General features: G+C 34.5%; 1 long non-coding RNA gene across 1 annotated transcript in view; it reads left to right on the top strand.

Annotated features, from left to right (window-relative positions):
- Positions 1-366: 366 nt before the first annotated feature.
- The window catches only part of LOC148179626 (uncharacterized), an 84163-nt gene continuing 65392 nt past the window's right edge, over positions 367-19137 (top strand). Inside the window, exon 1 of the long non-coding RNA XR_015771781.1 lies at positions 367-636. This is a non-coding gene — a long non-coding RNA (uncharacterized LOC148179626). The remainder of the gene's footprint in view (positions 637-19137) is intronic.

Here is a 19137-nt window from a genome sequence, read left to right as displayed (position 1 = left end):
GATTTTTGCGTCGGGAAAATATGGAAACAAACCTCTTAAAATGATTCGTTTGCAGAAATCCACCCCCCGACCTTGCCCAATTTATCACTTTTGTACTTATTAAAAGTCATAAATTCAGCGAAAGAAGTTTTAAGCTTTAAAAGGCGGTTTTAATCAATCGCACCGGTTATTAGCAGCCACCCCCGAAATTAGGCAATATCCTCCAAATAATCACTACGCCAACTCTTACAAACTAGGAAAAACGCAATCAACCCTTAAACTCGTACAATTATCGCAGTAATGAACGGCGTGCCAAAGTTTGGCCCTTCTGCGCCAGCGCGACTTTTGCCGGGTTTCCCTGGATAAATCCAGCTCCAGTTTACCGTTGTCGAAGTGGCGAATCGGTGAATTTCACCAGTTTTTCGGGACTCACCACGAGGCGCTCGACCACATGATACCACGGAAACTTCTTGCAATGTGCCATCTGGATGTTCATTCCAATTAACTTTTTTAACGATTCATGAACTTCCAAACTTTCCAGCCAAGTGAAAAAGACTAATTTCATTAATTTAAGATACAATCTGTGAGTTTAAACATTGCGGTGTGCAACGTCTGTGTCAACTCATCTTTTTGTCGTACTTTGCGGATTAGTGCAAGGTAAATTTATGGTTTTACGTGCATGTTTAAATCAGTTTTTGATGTCTAATAAACTTAGACGTGATTTTCGCACATGCGGACCGTCATATATTTTTCTAAAAATGCTGCGTTTGCAACTTTGTTTCCAGGCTTTTATTGGAAAAAGGAGATTAATTTTTAAATGGACATGAAGCGATTTTTCTGTGTCAGCCGGCGAAACAGTATTTTCGTTCGAATTAAATGCATTTAGAATGTTTACTGTGGCCAATAATAGAGGTTTTAAATTTTTCATGTTGGTCTAGATCTCTAATCCATTTTATCGCAGTTTTGCGGAAACAACAATTTTTGCAAAATTCATTTTAATTCCGCTGAATTATTGTGTATGTTTTCGTGGTACAATTTTATTTTTTTAAAAAAATATTTTGTGACAAAGGATTATCACAATTCCTTTGTCGGAAGTATTTAATTTAATTTGCCTGAAATTCCATGATTGAACCGGCGTGTTTGTGACACATATGGGAAAGAAGGTGCAACACGCATTTCTATAGGATAATTACATAATGCTATTATCGAAAATGCATTGCATGTGCAATGAACATAGTGGCAGTTGTATAGCTATTTTTAAAACCTCTATAGACTGCTTTTAAACTAACAGCTTAAAAGTAGTTCCGTTCAAGTTTAAAGATAGAAAGTAAATAGTAGAACTAACTCTCGAGAAATCTTTGTGGTAATTGTTTTAATTTTACATTTGGTGCAAATAAAATAAAAAAATTGCAAAAATGGTGGATGCGCCAAAAATTTTAACTCCACTGAAGCTATAGATAACTTGCTAATTTAATTAAATTTAGTCTAGTCTCACATTTGGTCCGATTGAAAATCTGGCTCAAACCACAGAAGCTCAACAGTGTCATGTGTTCTACTTACAATTAAATTAACTCTTCCAAGTGTCGTAAACTAGTGGAAGATTTGATAAATGTTGTAAAGTTTTAATGGAAAACTCCCGTTTCGAAGATTTCTACAATTAAACAAAGATTCCGAGCGGATAATCCCATTTTACTCTTTCCGATAGAATCTAATTACTTGTATAATTGTAGCGCAATGAATTAAAACGGTAACGCTCCACGTTAATCGAAATAATATACAATACAATCGATTTTTGTTTAAAATTCTGACATCAAACTCGGATAATAACTATGAAGGATTTATTCGTTGCTCTATAATTTTGCTACTCATTAATCATACTCGCACAGCGGCAACCTTCTCAAAGTTTCACAAACTTACAGAATTGCAGTCTCCCTCATTTAATCGAATAAGATATATCCATTTAGCTGGAGTAACTTCCTATAATTATGGGAAATGCGAAATTAGATGCTAGTAACCTCGGCGTACGTGCGCTTTTTCTAGGCGGAAACTGTGCCTTAATTGCCTCGGTGACAATTCCCAAATCCATTTGGAAACATGCAGTTTAGCCGTTCGTTTTGCTTATTCGAAAAATAATAGCAGTCTGTTTTCTTTCCAGGAAATATCATTCATGTATGTAGCTAAGAGTGGCATTTTAAAATTTAATGCTGGAGAGACGGAAAGTGCCGTTATAAAGATTTTATAAATTGCTAAATGTTTCAGTGTTGTAAACGCATTTCGTTTCAGGGTATCTATGTTGCTCAGGAGCGAAAGAAAGTAGATACTGTTAGCAATTTCTCCGAGTACGTTTCCTAATTTGCTAAAATGCGGTGACAGAGATATAAATGAACTAAAGGATGACTATTTTTCGTCGAGCCCGTAACCGTGTGACTTAAATATAAGACCCGGAATCGCGCAGAAGGTTTTATGGAGATTTATTAGTAAATCGAAATGATCCCGCGGAAGAAATAGATTGTTAATCAATTGTCAGAATTTCGGTGAAAACTAACTCGTCTGAAGAATTAGTGAGACATACCGCCGCGTAAGCTCCCGCTTTAAATGTTATAAAACTCGGCCATTAATCCCAATTATTCGCTGAGAATCCAGGCCGAGGAAAGTTCCATCTTCTTTAGTGGTGGTGAACGGCTTATGAGGCACTAATACATGCCGCATTCCAGATTTGCGCAGCCCCCGCATTTGTGTGATTAGAATTCGGAAAATTAAAAGAGCACCTTTTTCGATCGATCCCCATCCACAATGCTCTTGTAAACCAGTAATTGACTTCGTCTTACCCGCGTCGCGTTGGAATTACGTGGGAGTGAAAACGCAGCTATACTACGTGCGTTGTAATTTTCAAGAGGCAAGCCGCGGCAATTCCGGTGGTAATTTGTCGAGGTGTGCGAATAGGAACTTTGCTCGTAACATTCTGAGTTGTTCTAGATTATTTTCCATCGATCGGTAGGCTGCCGGTACAGACCAAGTAACTTACACACATTTTTTCATTTGGGGTGGAAATTACTTCCAATTCCACGACTGAAACAAGCGCAACTTTCCAGCAGGAATCCGCACATTCCACCACGAGAACTCTTTACGAGGAAGATTAATACAAACTTTGCGAATTATTATTAACTTCAAATAGAGCGATTTTTGCAAACAAAGTTGAGGAAAGCTGGAGGTTATTATGGCACCACAGGTTTCTACGTCTTGTTGCTTCTAGTTGGAATGCACATTTGCTCTACGACGGTAATGTCGCATGCTCTTTTTTTGACTTCAAGATTCGTGTCCTACTTTATTGCTGCGTGCACAATATGTGCCTTTAAAATGCAGTTCATGGAAATAATAGCATCAGCATCAATATTAAATTCTGCTAGCATGATTGATTTCACTTACAAGAAACCTTCTGTAATTATTTAATCAGAAAATGTTTTATACATTAAGTATGGCCAAAGGTAAAAATGGGTCCTTCATTTTTTAATTCGATGCTATTGTCCGAGAGCAAACAAAAGGTGAAGTCTGTGTATCTCATCCAAGACTCAGCACGCACGGGAAATTCAATAAAACGTTCCTTGCAAACAACCAGCTAATTTAAAAGTACCCACTCCACTCTATACTGTGACTTGTGTAGTAACGACCCTCTTGCATATTTTCCGCTTTTCCATTCAACACATGCTAAATAAACAATAACAACACTTTCCATTCTTTAGACTTGCTGAAATTGAAATTCCCGCATTTAAATGCAAACTTGCACATTTGCAATGAAAGCTGTGCTTTATCCCGGTAGAAAACTGCATACCTATGCAAAGGTACGTTTTTTTATAGTTCCATTTAAATTTATATCTACTTCATTTAATTTTTTACGAGGTACACGACTCGGTTAATACGATTGCCTGCAAACCACCTAAACATTCAATTACTTTTAAATTATATAAATTTAGGTCGTAAGCGTCGAAGCCGGTTTACTTTATAGGAGTAGCGTGCAGAAACTTGGTTTCAACAAGCAAGTGGCTACTAGTCGGACCATTATCTAATACTCGTAGAGTTTGCATGTGCAACATGCTGGTTTGTTCAATAATTTTACCACCGCATAATGCCTTGTCAACTAGGTAAAACGAAAAAATCTCGTAAACTGTTTCAATACTAAACTATTACAGGGAAATTACGATAATCGCACGCAGGTCTCGAGCCTGTTATTACTGTCAGACTATCTGAAGCGAATGAGAGTCTTCTTGGAACTTTTATGCAGACTATTTTTACTGTTTTCCGGGATTCTAGTGCTGTGAAAATTAGCTATGTATGAAGCAGCCATTTTCTAAGTAAACTCCGGTAAAACAGGTAATGATAACATCACCTCGCCCTTGTGTTTACCATAATTGAATCGTAAACACGATGTACTAGCCGAATCAATAATTCAAGAATTCTAGGAAACGTTGGCTATTACTCATGAATTTCATATTTTTAAATTGACGATAATATCGGTCGCATTGATTTCTTAATTTCTTGTTACCATTTATGGTTCTCGTGTTACACGATGTGCATTTGAGTTTTCACTGTATTATGATTCCATTAAAAGTCTAATTCAATTATTTTTCTTCTATTCTTTATTCAATTTTGCAAAATTGAAGTTATTATTAAAGTTCTTTAGGCTTATCCGGGTTAAAATTTTGGTTTTTGTTGAATCCATTTTTGTCAAACTACGAGTAATTATTTTGAAGACTTACTGCATAACTGAACGTGTTTATTTTACATTAACAGGAATAAAGAAAACATTTCTGAAAATACAATTAATTTAATGAATATGAAGAGGCAACATTTCAAACGTATGGAAAAGATCTAGAGAATATGGAAAACAAAATAAAATATTTTATCTACGACCATTTAGTTATTCGTTTATAACGTAATTCTCTTTAAACAAGTTGTGATAGCCAAAACTGGAACCCGTGTAGTAATGAACTGATCGCGGGCTCTGATTGGCTGAAAGTCATTTAGTTATGACCACTATAACCCAATGTTTCATCAAATTAGCCTAATTCTCAACGAAAACAACTGTCAGATTTTATTTTGACAACTAAAAATTCACAAAAGTCATAAACTTTGTGTATTTTGAAGAAGAAAACAGTGTTTCAACATGAATGAAATTAATGAGTACTCCGCTAGACATTGCAAAGCTGTAACCTTAAATCTCTTGCCGAAAAAATCCAAGGTTTATGTCTACTTTTTTGTGGTCTTAGATAAAGCATAGTATTACACTCGCATGACATTGCCCTTATTTACTCGGTTGATTTACTCCACTCGCTCGTGTTGCAAACTCAACCTCGTAAATAAGAGGTCTATTAACATGCTCGTATAATAATATACTATAAAATGCATTAATTTAATGAATTTGTAATATGTAGAATATATTTTTTTTAAACCTCCAAAACTCGAATCTTGAAACGGCTTCTTGGACAAATAAAAGTTTTAAATGTTATATTACTTCAGCAGTGTCTTGTAAGCTCCGGTTTAATACCGGATAGTTTAATATAATATATCGAGTTTCTCCGATAACTTTTAGAACGACGTGACGCGTTATATTTTATGGCCTCTTTATTATCAATAATTTTATGCTTCATATACACGATCTTATATCATCTAAGCTCTTCAGCTTGTATAAGACCGATACTTAAGTAAGATAGAGTCCGCTGTAAAACTCGCAGGATTTATGTAGTCGGAAAATTTCAAGTCCAATTAACTGAAATTTTTGAAAGACTACGTGCGCTTCGTTTTTCTCAAGCACTTTTACGCTTAGCATTTACAACCCCGAAACGTACGCATATCCATCTTTTGCACGTTCGTTGTTAGCCTACCCTTCGTAAGCGACATTCATATTTCAGCGAAAATTTTCTTTGGAAATGAGGCAACCGAGTTAGCTTCGTGTGTGTGAATACAGCGCTAAAATGCAAACATTTCTTCGTCTTCATTTGCGTTTAAATTGAAAAGTGGTCTTTCACAAAGCCTGCGAACTGTTGACTGTGTTAGTCCTTTCGAAAGAATATGTGTGGAAATCTTAAACAAACAGAATAAGATTCACAAAATATTAGACGACGGGAACATTTCTTTTGTTGTTCGCCGCGAAAATTCTGAAAAGAATGTTGGCAAATTTCAACAGATTTTTGATAGCATTGGAGCCGAACAAAGCTCGAAAGTTGGTGTATTACCAAACTGTTAGATAATGATGGTATTTAATATTCTGGAGGAACGTAATTAATTAAGTATGTTAGAGACTCAACATTAATCTTATTGAAGATGGAGAGTGCGGCGTTTAATTTCCTGTAAATGTTTTCTTGTAATTATCATATTAAAATCAATTAATTACCGCTTTAAAACTCATTAAAAAAATATAGGTACGGCAGGTAATTATTCGAGGCTTCTAAAAGGAGGACCGCTGTAAACGGCTGCTAGCGCCATTTCCGTCATATGGTCGAAACGTATGGTCGATCTCTGGCGAAAATGACAGTGAAGGGTACATAAAATGCAAATGCAATGGAACAATCTATAACAAAACGACCATATCCGCACAGCGTGGGTTGGAAGCTCATGCTTATGTTATCGTGCACATCAATGAGTTCCACTAGCACACGTTTGCCCATAAACAGATAACGTCTTATAGTTCAGCCACGTTCGTCTGAGCCACCATAAAATCATAAACATTTGCGGGCGACCGCAACGGGACAGCTCGTGGTATTTTCAGATTTACGATGACGACCAGACAGCTGGCCTGTTTGGGGATGATTCTTATATTGCAGGGTGCTTTGGTAAATAAAGATCAGGTAGATATTTTAAATATTTGCAGATTGGGTTGTAATAAAAATTCTGTATTATACAGGGTCCGGCAACACTTGTGTCCACCCCCAAAATCGTCTTTAATTTTAAAGATAAAATTTTGAAAATTTGCATACGCTCACAGTTGACAAAGCTCTAGAAGCTGACGCAAAAATTTGTTTTTTATCACCAATAGTTTTGGCGTCGCGACGCCTTAAAAATGTAATTTTTATTTAATTGTAAGGGTTTGTGATATCAACCCCTAATTTAATTTTTTTTGAATATAAATGTGTTAAAAATATCTCAGTTGTTATTTTAGATTCAATGCAAATTGTCTTCAAAATTTGAGAAAAAAATGCTGTTTTATCAAGTTAGTTTTCAATTTCATTACGTCAAAGTTGGGAACTACGTTTACACCCATCTGTCAACATCTTGTGTCACAAATGACATCTGTCCTTTGGCCCGCTTTAGATTGTAACAAAAGTCTTAATTAGTGAAATTGTCGCTTTGTCGATGTTAATTAACGATTTCTGGTGTTCATAAAGTGCAACATGCCCGTGTTAATCAAAATTAACCTTTGTAAAAGTGAATAAAGTGACTTGTGAAATTTTGGTGTAAACGTAGTTTGCCACTGCGCTGTCATAATTTTAAAAACTAACTTGATAAAACAGCGTTTTTTTCGCAAATTTTGAAGACAATTTGCATTAGATTTAAAATAAAAACTCAAATATTATATCACTGTTATGTTGAAAAAAAATTGAATTCGCGAATATTTCCGCAAAAACTCAAAAGTCGCTAAAAATTATACTTCTTAGGCGTCGCGACGCCAACCAAACCGTGATAAAAGACAAATTTTTGCGTCAGCTTCTAGACCTTTGTCAACTATGCGCGCGTGCAAATTTTCAAAATTGTAACTTTAAAATTAAAGACTATTTTGGGGGTGGACACAAGTGTTGCCGGACCCTGTACAAATGAAAATTTAATCCTCCACCTCGCTTTCGCTATCGTCACTTTCATCGTTTACATGTACAATAATTTCAGGAAATTGTGCTTCTGACAGATAACTATTTTTTATATTAACAACATGGTTGCATTACCTTGAATAAATTTGGAGCAGTTGAGTAAAAAAAACTCCAAAGAGTTGGCTTTAAGCTTCTAACATGATGCGGTAGCTTAGTTCCTTTATTATAGAAACCTAAAATCGTTTGTTTTTTATCTAATGGGGATTATTTTTCTCTGTCTTAAAGAAAACGTAAAGAGTAATAAATAACGTTATTTAACTCATTTTTGACAAAAATTTGAGATTGACTCTTATGCTTATAAGGTACCGAGATGTTCAGGTACATACATAAACCCAAAGTAGATAATTAAGGACCGTTAAATGTCATTTAAAAAAATACTAGGGAATGAAAGTTAAATCAGTGGTGGAAATGCTCGTTACATTCAAATTAATTCGGGGTGCTATCCCCCACTAAACTTTTACATTTTCGTATCTTTGCGTTACAACTTTACTTAGTTCGTTGACCTAATTAGGGCCAAATGTAAAAAATTAGATAGTTTACTTTGGAAAAGTTGCGTCAACCATATTGTTAATATAGAAAATAGTTATCTGTCAGAAGCACAATTTCCTGAAATTATTGTACATGTAAACGATGAAAGTGACGATAGCGAAAACGAGGTGGAGGATTAAATTTTCATTTGTAAATACAGAATTTTTATTACAACCCAATCTGCAAATATTTAAAATATCTACCTGATCTTTATTTACCAAAGCACCCTGCAATATAAGAATCATCCCCAAACAGGCCAGCTGTCTGGTCGTCATCGTAAATCTAAAAATACCACGAGCTGTCCCGTTGCGGTCGCCCGCAAATGTTTATGATTTTATGGTGGCTCAGACGAACGTGGCTGAACTATAATAGCTCTGTTGCTGTCATAACAGAAAATTGTTATAGGTAATCACAATGGGAGCCAAAAAAAAAAGTCCATAATACCCCCATTACAGCTACTGATCTCTTTTCTTCCGTGTAAAATTCTGCCATTTAAACAGAGCAAGATTTGACGTATTTTCAAACAAGCTGAATCAACTTCACACCAGATGAATTAATTTGTGTGTTTCATTACCGACAAAGTACATTTACTCGTTTACTATTGTTTTGCGCAAATTGTGATTTACATCGAAATGTTCGGTAAACAAGAGAAAATGACGTTGCAAATTTCTGTTATTGTAAGTGACATGACGTTAATTAAGTTCGTGAAGTTATTTTTTACCGGTTATATTAATTCATTTAATTTAATGCTTGTGAAGGAGTGGATAACTACTCGGCTTGAAATATTCCAGCTAAATTGCTGTAATTTCCCTGGCCATAGCAGACAGGTGTATTGATTTTTCCGTCATCTAGCAAGGTTTATTTATATTGGCTTGCCTCGGTATATTTCTACAACCGTGTAAATATTTTCTAAGATTCTTTACAAGCTTGTTTGTACTGCCGTGCTTTGTCTGCAAAATAGAAAAACTTATTCAAATTAGTTTACTGGAATTAAAACTGTCGTGGAAACAAACTTGGCGTTGTTCGGAAAATATCTGCGAACCTCATTTTGAAATAGAAATAAATTAGCTAATTAACTAGTTTAAAATTCTTTAAATCCCAAGCCTGTAATTAAAATGTGCAACTGCATGTAACGAAATTGAATGCTTTTATTAATTGCATAAAAGCGATGTAAATTGGAGTTGTAGCACCGGCTATCGAATCAAAGAAAAAGGGTGTAACAATAACATTAGATGGATTTCTTCGCCACAATGCTGTAAAGTGTTCTAAAGGGAATTCATTGGATGACAAACAAAATTTCAAAGTAATTAGCAAGGGGTGCGTCTTGACGCACCCCACAAGTTTATTTGAATAACTATACAATTTGAAATGACATTTTCTCGAGAGAATGACAATTTATAAATCTCTTACCTACCGTTTTATTAAAAGCTTGAATGAGTTTAAAGTACAATTTATGCTACCGTAATTGACGAAAAGTTTACTGCTAAACAATTTATAACTGCATACTTTATTAAAGCCCATTTTCACGGTTTCAGTATAAATGGAGCAGGATGGTAGAAAGTCATACTTCGGATTCAACATCAGATACGCGTAAAATATACAGATACATTTAAATTAGTTTTGTAGTTGCAGGTAATAAAACGTGATTTATGCCCAAATGCGTTTGTGCACGTACTGAATCATCGCGAATATTTCCTGATAAAAAACGCAATTATTAGACAATTTTCAGAGGTAGAGTACGTCTTTTTACATTATTTTTATCGCATCTCACTCGAGAAGTGTGTTATTTACACTCCACCAGTTTATTTGAAATTACCGGCAGGTGCTTTTGAAAAAAAATAATTTATTTTCAGTGAAAAACATAAAAGACTACCTGCTTGCAAGTGCGTTTTATTCAAAAGGAAAATGGTACAAAGCGAATATCGGAAATTCTTACAGGTAAATTTAAGTTTTAGACAAGTTTAAGGAGATCAGTAGCAAATATTTAAGTTTGAAATTTATTCATAAAAATCGCACATAAAGAGACTCAGATTTCGATTAAAATATTTTGCAGAGTTTTTGATTAATCGAATGTTACGAAGCGTTTTGCAATGCTTCTTAATATTGCTAGAATGATTTATTGCTTCTAATTTTTGTTCAGTTTGATGGGATATCGGAGTTATCAATTGCTTTTCTAATTTTACGCTCGGCACGTTTCAAAATAAAAAATCACATGGAAATGTAAACAAAAAATCAGACGAAGGAATTAAGAACTTCATTTGGCTGCGGGAGCGCTGAAAATTAACAATTCTCAGCACAACTTATAGTTAAGACTTGTAGCTACTGTGAGCTTTAATTTTTTATCCAAAGTAACGGAATTATTACGTTGTGCAAATTTACATAACTCGAGATCAGTGGCATCAAGTTGACACAAGCGATCCTATTTAAAATAAAGAATTTAGACCAAAATCAATTCCCGGCAAAAGTTTGCAAGATGAAAATTTGAATTTGGAATGTCGATAACTACAGAACTGCTTACGTATGTAATTTATTTAAATTGCAGACTCAAGCTTGAGTTTTACATATTAAATGAAATTAGTGAGATTCACCTGATATTAAGGTTGTTCGTTTTGTAGTAGACAACCTTCAATTACTAATTAAAGCAAGCGATATTTCATCCATGAAATAACCCTTGATGAGCGGAAAACACAATACGTAGGTACAATCAATCGATAGTCGTAAACAATGGCATTGTCCGAAATTTTTCTCCTGCACTGAGACGATGTCTCGGCTATTTGGAACTTGGCAGAATCGACATTGGACAAACAACTAATTGGGCGGCTAATTGAGACTTCACGGTTTACTAAGTACTAAATTCATAGCCCCATTATTCGCGCCAAGCAAGTGTCCCCAATAAGTTTATTCACAATGCGAATTCATGATTTCATTGTTAGTGCAGACAGGGGTGAAAGGACTCTTCGTAATTAATTTAGTTGGAGTTATTTCCATTTTCGTTATTAGTCAAATTGCTTATTTTTTATTTACTGCCGTTGAAAGTCCAAAGTGTCACGTCATACATCATCAAAGAATTTCGGGGTTAAAGGGTTAATTTATTATGGGAATGAAATCGCGTTTCGTGTGGGCACTTCCATGTGGAACGATTGTGTGGTTGCGTCTAGGGAATTGAGCAACACTGACTGATTATTTCGGTGTATAATTAATTATGGACTTGATGGAATTTTTATTAATTACGTGTAAAACCACAGAGTGGAAAAGCTCGCGTTGTTTCTAAAAACCGTTTTTGAGATCTAACATTGCTTAGGTCGAAATCAATAAATCATTAGAGCTGCACCTAACCCGTCATCTATTTTTAACGACAGAAGAGTTGAAAATGCAAATGCAGACGATCGAAATAGCAGAAATGTGTTGCTGTTAGCAATCTGACACAAACGATTACATGTCATTGGCGGTTTGACCGATTTTTGTCGTCTGGCGTTAGTTCAAATTTCATTGATTTTGACCGAAATGAATTAAATTAATGCCAGGCCGTTGTGAGGGCAAAGAGACCAACTTTTGGCCAAAGGCCGAAAATAAATTTTTGTTTTAAACTGACATCTGACTCAGCTAGATTTTTAATTTATCAGTCACTGACCTAAGGATCAGAATTGGAAACAGATTCTTGAAGCAAAATGCGATAAAAAATTCCAACAATTAAATACCTAGTATAAGAAGAGAATGTCGAACGTGTGGTACCTACAAAAAATTTTCATGATTGTGTTTCTTTATGAACTGAATTTTGAAAAATCGCGAATGTTTTAGCTCTACGTAGGCCTGTCAATCAATCAGGACAAACAACGAGTGTATCATAAAATTTTCAAAGAAAATTTAAATTTTTTATTACAAGATAATTGCTTTTTGTGATTAAGAGCTGAATCCTGTATAATAAACTATTTACTATTATTATCACAAACAGATGTATTTTCACTTTACTATCCTTTATGTTCGTTTATAACAAGTTGTAAATGTAAAATTGCACATTAGATGCCATTAAAATGATCGAGCCAAGCACATAAAAATATTGTGATTACTGATTAAACAGGCGAGTAACATTTTTCCAATTCTAGTTGTAGCTAACAATAATTCACTTACGTCGTATTTTCTTGCAGGAAAATGTGATAAATCTCGTAGCGTGGTTACGTACGACTCATATCAATGATTTACGCCTGCAAAAATATGTATAATCCAATAAAATACAAACAAAATATTTGTTACAACATAAATAAAACTGTTATCGAATTTGTGTTATTTTAAGACGCGATATTAAAAATCTGCGAGGCTTTTTGCATCGGGGTTTCCATGACATCTTCGCCGGTCGTAATAAATTCGGAAACTTATCTTATAAAAAGCAAGCGAAAGATTTTTTGCGGAGCCAGAATGTGAAAATTGCGTAATAGTTGTCTCGTAGTAATTTCAAAAATTATTACTCGACCATAACTATTTACATCCCGTTCATATCCATTGATATTTTAAGACGTGCACATGAAAATCGAACCAATTCGGTAATGATCGGCAAACAAAAACTAAGCTCTGTTCCCTAAACGAAAGCTCTAGCTCCTGCCGAGGTCGGAACGGTACCGCAATGCGCCAGGAGCTTGCAAAGCTCTCTATATTTAACAGAAATAAGGTTTGAAATTGTATGCAGTTGCGTTGCTTGGCTGTTAGGGTGAGAACACTTGGAGAACAACAGAAACAAAGGAATTTGGACCGTAAGCATGTGTAGTGGGTTGTGTCTCCGGCGGCGGCTAAGGTGGCGGTGAATCCGTTGACACATGCTTTTCACTTTATGTCGCTGCTTGAAAGCTCTAGTCACTGCAACCTCGACACTAAGACAATTGCATTCTGGGTGGTTGATTAACCTTTCAACTTTGTTAGAGCAGGATAATCGACGTCAGCGGAATTATTGTACAAAGTATATTTTGTCGTTTAATTGCGTTTCAAGTCGGCTTTTTGAGCTTTCGGGGTAAGATAATGCGACAATTAGCAAAGCCCTAAACAATTAGCTTAGTTAACTGCAAAATCCACATCTGCCATTAGGAAAATTTGATAGGGATGTTTTCCAACGGAATGAAATCCCTATCACAAACTGGATGACCTCCAAAATGTCAGTTCATAAAATGTCATGGTAATCACATCAGGCAAAATTACCAGAAATGTGATTACTGGAGTTTATAGACGCTGATATGCAAAATTAAATTGTTTTGTTGCGGGGCCCAGTGTCCTATGCGAAGTTTTGCATTTTTCCCGGGAGCTTTTTTATTTTGTATAATTTTAAATTGAGGTTTTGAATTAAGCCACAACGTACAATATTGCAAAATCTTCAAAATTTCCGCACATAATCAACCTTAATAAAGATGCAAACGCTGATGCGTTTATAAATACAGCTTCATAAAGTAATGAAACATGAAAAACTATTGTTAGCGTATTTGTGGCACGCAGAGTATACCTTGAGCTTTTGTCAAATTTTTCCTGAAGCAATTAGAGTCGCATGCATGAAAACGCAGCTCGATTATCGTGGCGGGACCTAAATTGAACCATTGTGTGCTATTGAAGTGGTAATGTTATGCATATATGAAAGCTGATAAGGTTTTAGATCAGACATGAACCGAGTCGATTCTATGCAAGAAATTACTTTGTCTAGTCTCTATCTTGTTCCGAAAGGAAAGTACAGCCAATTACATGCATTGAACATGAAGTCAAAGCTGTTGTATTTACCTTCGAGCGCGATGTGGGAATCTATATTCTATATCGCGGAAAATTAATAGCCCATTCCAGGCAAACACGAATTTGCTTCAATAATGTCAGAGGTGTAAAAGGAAAGTGGAGAATTCGCCGGATAAGTTACATATTATTAGAGAGCATATTTTTTTCTTTTTAGATAAAATTTCAACACCTTTTTGGCAATTAAATTTGTATAATTGTACAGGGTTTGGAAATTTGTATTTTCCATTTTAATTTAGAAAATAGTTTGTTTATTATTCTTCCAAATTCAATTTTATACTCTGTGGAGTTACCACTGTCATTAAATTGAGGAAAAATTAAGCAAAATTTTGGTTTGTCCTAACATTGAAAATTTATAAAATCGCCACTTATTCTTGTTCTAAATTGTTGTGATTTGGCACAATTAATAAACATATTAAATATAATTCTACATTTTTTGTTCGACTATACAGGGTCTGGCAACACTTGTGTCCACCCCCAAAATCGTCTTTAATTTTAAAGAGAAATTTTTGAAAATTTGCATACGCTCAAAGTTGACAACGCTCTAGAAGCTGGCGCAAAAACTAGATTTTTATCACTGATAGTTTTGGCGTCGCGACGCCGTAAAAATGTAACTTTTAGTTAATTGTAGGGGTTTGTGATATCAACCATTAATTTAATTTTTTTTCGATATAAATGTGTTAAAAATATCTCAGTTGTTATTTTAGATTCAATGCAAATTGTCTTCAAAATATGAGAAAAAAATGCTGTTTCATCAAATTAGTTTCCAATTTCATTATGTCAAAATTGAGAACTACGTTTACACCCATCTATCAACATCTTGTGTCACAAATGAAATCTATCCTTTGGCTCGCTTTAGATTGTAACAAAAGTCTTACTTGGTGAAATTGTCGCTTTGTCGATGTTAATTATCGATTTCTGATGTCCATAAAGTGCAACATGCCCGTGTTAATCAAAATTAACCTTTATAAGAGAGAATGAAGTGACTTGTGAAATTTTGGTGTAAACGTAGTTTGCCGATGCGCTGCCATAATTTTGAAAACTAACTTGATAAAACAACGTTTTTTTCGCAAATTTTAAACACAATTTGCATTTGATTTAAAATAAAAACTGAGATATTTCTTTCACAGTTATATTGAAAAAAAATTGAATTTGCGAATATTTCCGCAAAAACTCAAAAATCGCTAAAAATTATACTTCTTAGGCGTCGCGACGCTAACCAAACCGTGATAAAAAAACAAATTTTTGCGTCAGCTTCTAGAGCTTTGTCAACTATGAACGTATGCACATTTTCAAAATTGTAACTTTAAAATTAAAGACGATTTTGGGGGTGGACACAAGTGTTGCCGGACCCTGTATAAACGTTCAAACTTTATTTGGATACACTTTTTATAACAATTTCATTGCTAGACATCACATTTTTTTAAAGTTAATGATATTTTGTACCAAAAAAAGAACAAAAAGTGCTTTAAACCAAATTTCAGGTATTTTTAAAAGTACCATTTCTTGGCTTAGTGGAAATTTTTTTGATGTTGCACCATTTTAAGGCACTTAGTAGTAGTTGCTTAGTTTCGGAAACTGCTGAATGTAAAATTTTATTTGAATGGGTTGGACAGAATTTCATGGCAAAAAATACTTAATGTAAAAAGGAATAGGTTTAGATTATTTTGCTGTGATTTCTGAGATGGTTTAACTAAAAAGGACATGGTACTTCCACTCATGGGCGCCTTTTTTTATCACCTTGTAGAAGCAGAAACTAAGAATTTTGTTGGATTTGAATTCTTTCCGTGTGGTTCTCAGAATTTTGATCACAATAAAAGTGAAACTATTGTTAGAGTTTTAATTAAGTTAAACCACTTGGTGTTTATAATTTAATAAACTCGAGCATAACTTAATATTATCGAGAAATTAAATCATTAAGTATGTATCTTACACAAAATAACTTCCATGACACAAGTGTACATTTTGCAAAGAGCAAGGCTAACTGAAGTGTATGAAATTAGCAAGATAATAAAGCCCTCGACACATTTGCGTATAACTAACACATTGTAGCCCAGAAGCATGCGAAAACTTTCTTAAACAATTAAAACTTAATTATACAAGTTTTCTCAAAATTTGAAAATAATTCTTTGTTTTTGACGTGTATAAAAATTTAACTGTAGCTCGCATTAATTCTAAAATAATACAATTTTGTTGAGGTTAATTAGTTTCGTCCGTCGTTTATTTTTAATCTAGCTTTAGGGAAAGTTAATTCTCTATATAATATTATGAAAACAATGCCTGTTGGCTTATGAGATTACGTCCAAAATGAATTTTAGAGGCTTAAACTACAATCTAAGTTTGTATGTTATTACATTGTTTTAGAGCATGTTTTATAAGCGTATCGTTTTGCTTGGGTTATTAGAGAAAACTTTCAGGTATCTGTACAGGTTTCTGCAGACTCCTGCAATGCGCTCGTCCTGCGGTGTAAATCCTGGCAGTCCCCGAGGCTCGCGTTGATTTATCAAAGCTATTGGCTTTGGTCGCTACAGCAGAGTGTATGGTAAAGTCCTGACACTTCTGACATCTGTTCGAGCTATAATGCGGATTCGAATCGCGAAATTTATGGATCCGTGTCTCCGAAACGGACATGTTTCAATTTAAACATAAATTATTCAGACGAGGTGGTCGAGAGTTAAAATGTACTGGTGATATATGCAGAAACACTCAAATGCGAGACAGCCAACTTCTATAGACTCCAATCTAAGCACAAATTTAGTCAATACTCACATACGAATTTCTTTTAAATAAATTCTAGAGTACCTAATCAATAAATTGTTTGATAATTATTATTGATTTCAGATTAAAGCAATCAGGCCAGAAGTGCAATAAAATTTTGATGAACCATTATTTTAAACAGTAGAATTAACCTAAATTTTGAAGGCATAGTGTTTGATCACAGAATTTAAACAATTTGAGAAAAATATGAAAAATTAAACAAGTCCACAAAATTTAGAAAATGCTTTTTGATCAATCATTCACCAGCAGTTTTAGATTTTTAAAAATGTAAACTTTGTGTGTAATAAATTCATGTGCCTGTCAAATGTGTATTAATTCTATTGTGCGCTTTGGAGCGCAATAAATAATTTGTTTAAACATGACACGCAAATACATAAATATTTCATATCTGCGCTAAGTCAGAACACCTGATTGCGTGTTGCATTTGGGGCTTTTCGAATAATAATTTGGCAGATGCATCGCTAGATTTTAGTGCCAACCTATAAATTCGAAAGTGTCAAGAAAAACTTTTTTAAATTATTTTTATATGAGGTCGACATAAGATCCGATGATTTGTCGGTTCAGCTTTTAATAAAGCATTGACATGGGAAAAATGCGGTGACATAAACTGACAGTAACCGGGCTGGAATACAGGTGCAGTGTTTGATTTACTTCTTTAATAACATAGCTGCCAGGTCAAACCGTAAATAATGCAGAACCGAGAAAACGCTTTATTTTCCTGCAGTGTTTGATGAGTTCGGCGATCCGAATCCTAACCAAGGGGAGACCCCAGATTTTCGCACATCCAACCCCTATTGGACATGACATGTGAGAAAGGATTGTTTTATTCTCTCTTATTTCGTTACTAACTTGCTAACTGATTTTCGAAACAATTAAGTAAAGTTTGCTAACTCAACTTCCAGGAAAGGAAATACCAATAAACAATTACAGTTTGAATCGATTTTGTTTCATGGGTGGCGACCAAGTTTTTCAGTCGCGATACGTCCATTCCATCTTGTAAGGAGTTAATACAGCGCTGACATAATCTAATTAAAATATGTTGTTGTTTGTTGTTATCTTGTTTATTATTGTTTGACAGGGATTTGAAACTTTGGACTGTTAAAGGGATTACCGTTAGGAACGATACAAGACTCCAACATGGACTCAAAGCCAATGCACAAAGCTTCTAAGCTTCGCTAATTATGATATATGGGTGACTCTTCTGCTGTATTCATAGCAAAATTACTAACCAATGGATTAAACAGAAATATACAACTTTGTTATTTACAGCGCGCTGGGTTAATATCCCGATTTAGTTGCATTAATTAATTTAGGAAATGTGGGCAAAGTTAAATAAGCCATTATCTCCCCGCTAAATTCCCACATTTTCTCCGGTTTTAAGTCGATAACTTTTAAAATACGAAAGCATTTATTACTCCACCACTAAATGCCTTCTACAACTCAACTTAGTTTCGCTTGAATTGACCAACTTTCTTTCTGTCTGTCCTCTCAAACTTTTCCTTCAATTGATTTTTTTCCTCCTTTTTCAACGAGAAATACATCCTTGATTTCCTCAAACTAGACGTTCATTTTGCACCTGTAACAACTTCAGACTTGATGAGAAGTTTTTCACGAAGGGAATTTCTTACACTTATGTAAACAAAAATTTGTTACACTCCAACAGTTGTGTTTAATTTAATCGAGTTGCGGAATATCAGATTGAATTTTTAAAACTCAGCCGGTCCTATACAAACGTATTGAATTTTCTTGCTTTCATTGATAAGCTAAAGAGCACTTCAATGCAATTCATTAAATTTTATATTCAATGCCGCTTTTCATTCTGGGTTCCTTTCTGCGATATGCATTTCATTATTTTTGACAATTACGGTACTAAAACGTAATTGAGGTGGAAATGTGGAAATCAAAGTTTGATGCTAATTTAATCCAAACGCAAAGCACGAGTAAGTAGTTTGAAAGAGAATTTGTATTGGAAAAAGTTTGCAAATCTTAAATCAATTACAGAACGACTTTACATCAAAAGTCATAGTTTTACAAGTTCACCTCTTTATTTTTCCACTTTGAATTCTTAAGAAACATGCGTTACCGAGATAGAGCGAAAATTTAATATTCAACAGCGGCGTTCATCATCCCGTGAATTCTTTTCGATCCTGCGATCTATTGTTCTCGTAGTTTAAAATTTTTCATCTTTAGATGTTTGAAATCTTCAGATCTAATCTGATAATAATAATTATAATTCCTA

This window comes from Gnatocerus cornutus, chromosome 2 (assembly GCF_029298725.1).
Source record: "Gnatocerus cornutus isolate USDA-ARS CGAHR chromosome 2, icGnaCorn1.1, whole genome shotgun sequence".
NCBI lineage: Eukaryota > Metazoa > Arthropoda > Insecta > Coleoptera > Tenebrionidae > Gnatocerus > Gnatocerus cornutus.
Note: the sequence above shows the minus strand (reverse complement) of the source record. Positions and strands in the feature narration are given on the sequence as shown.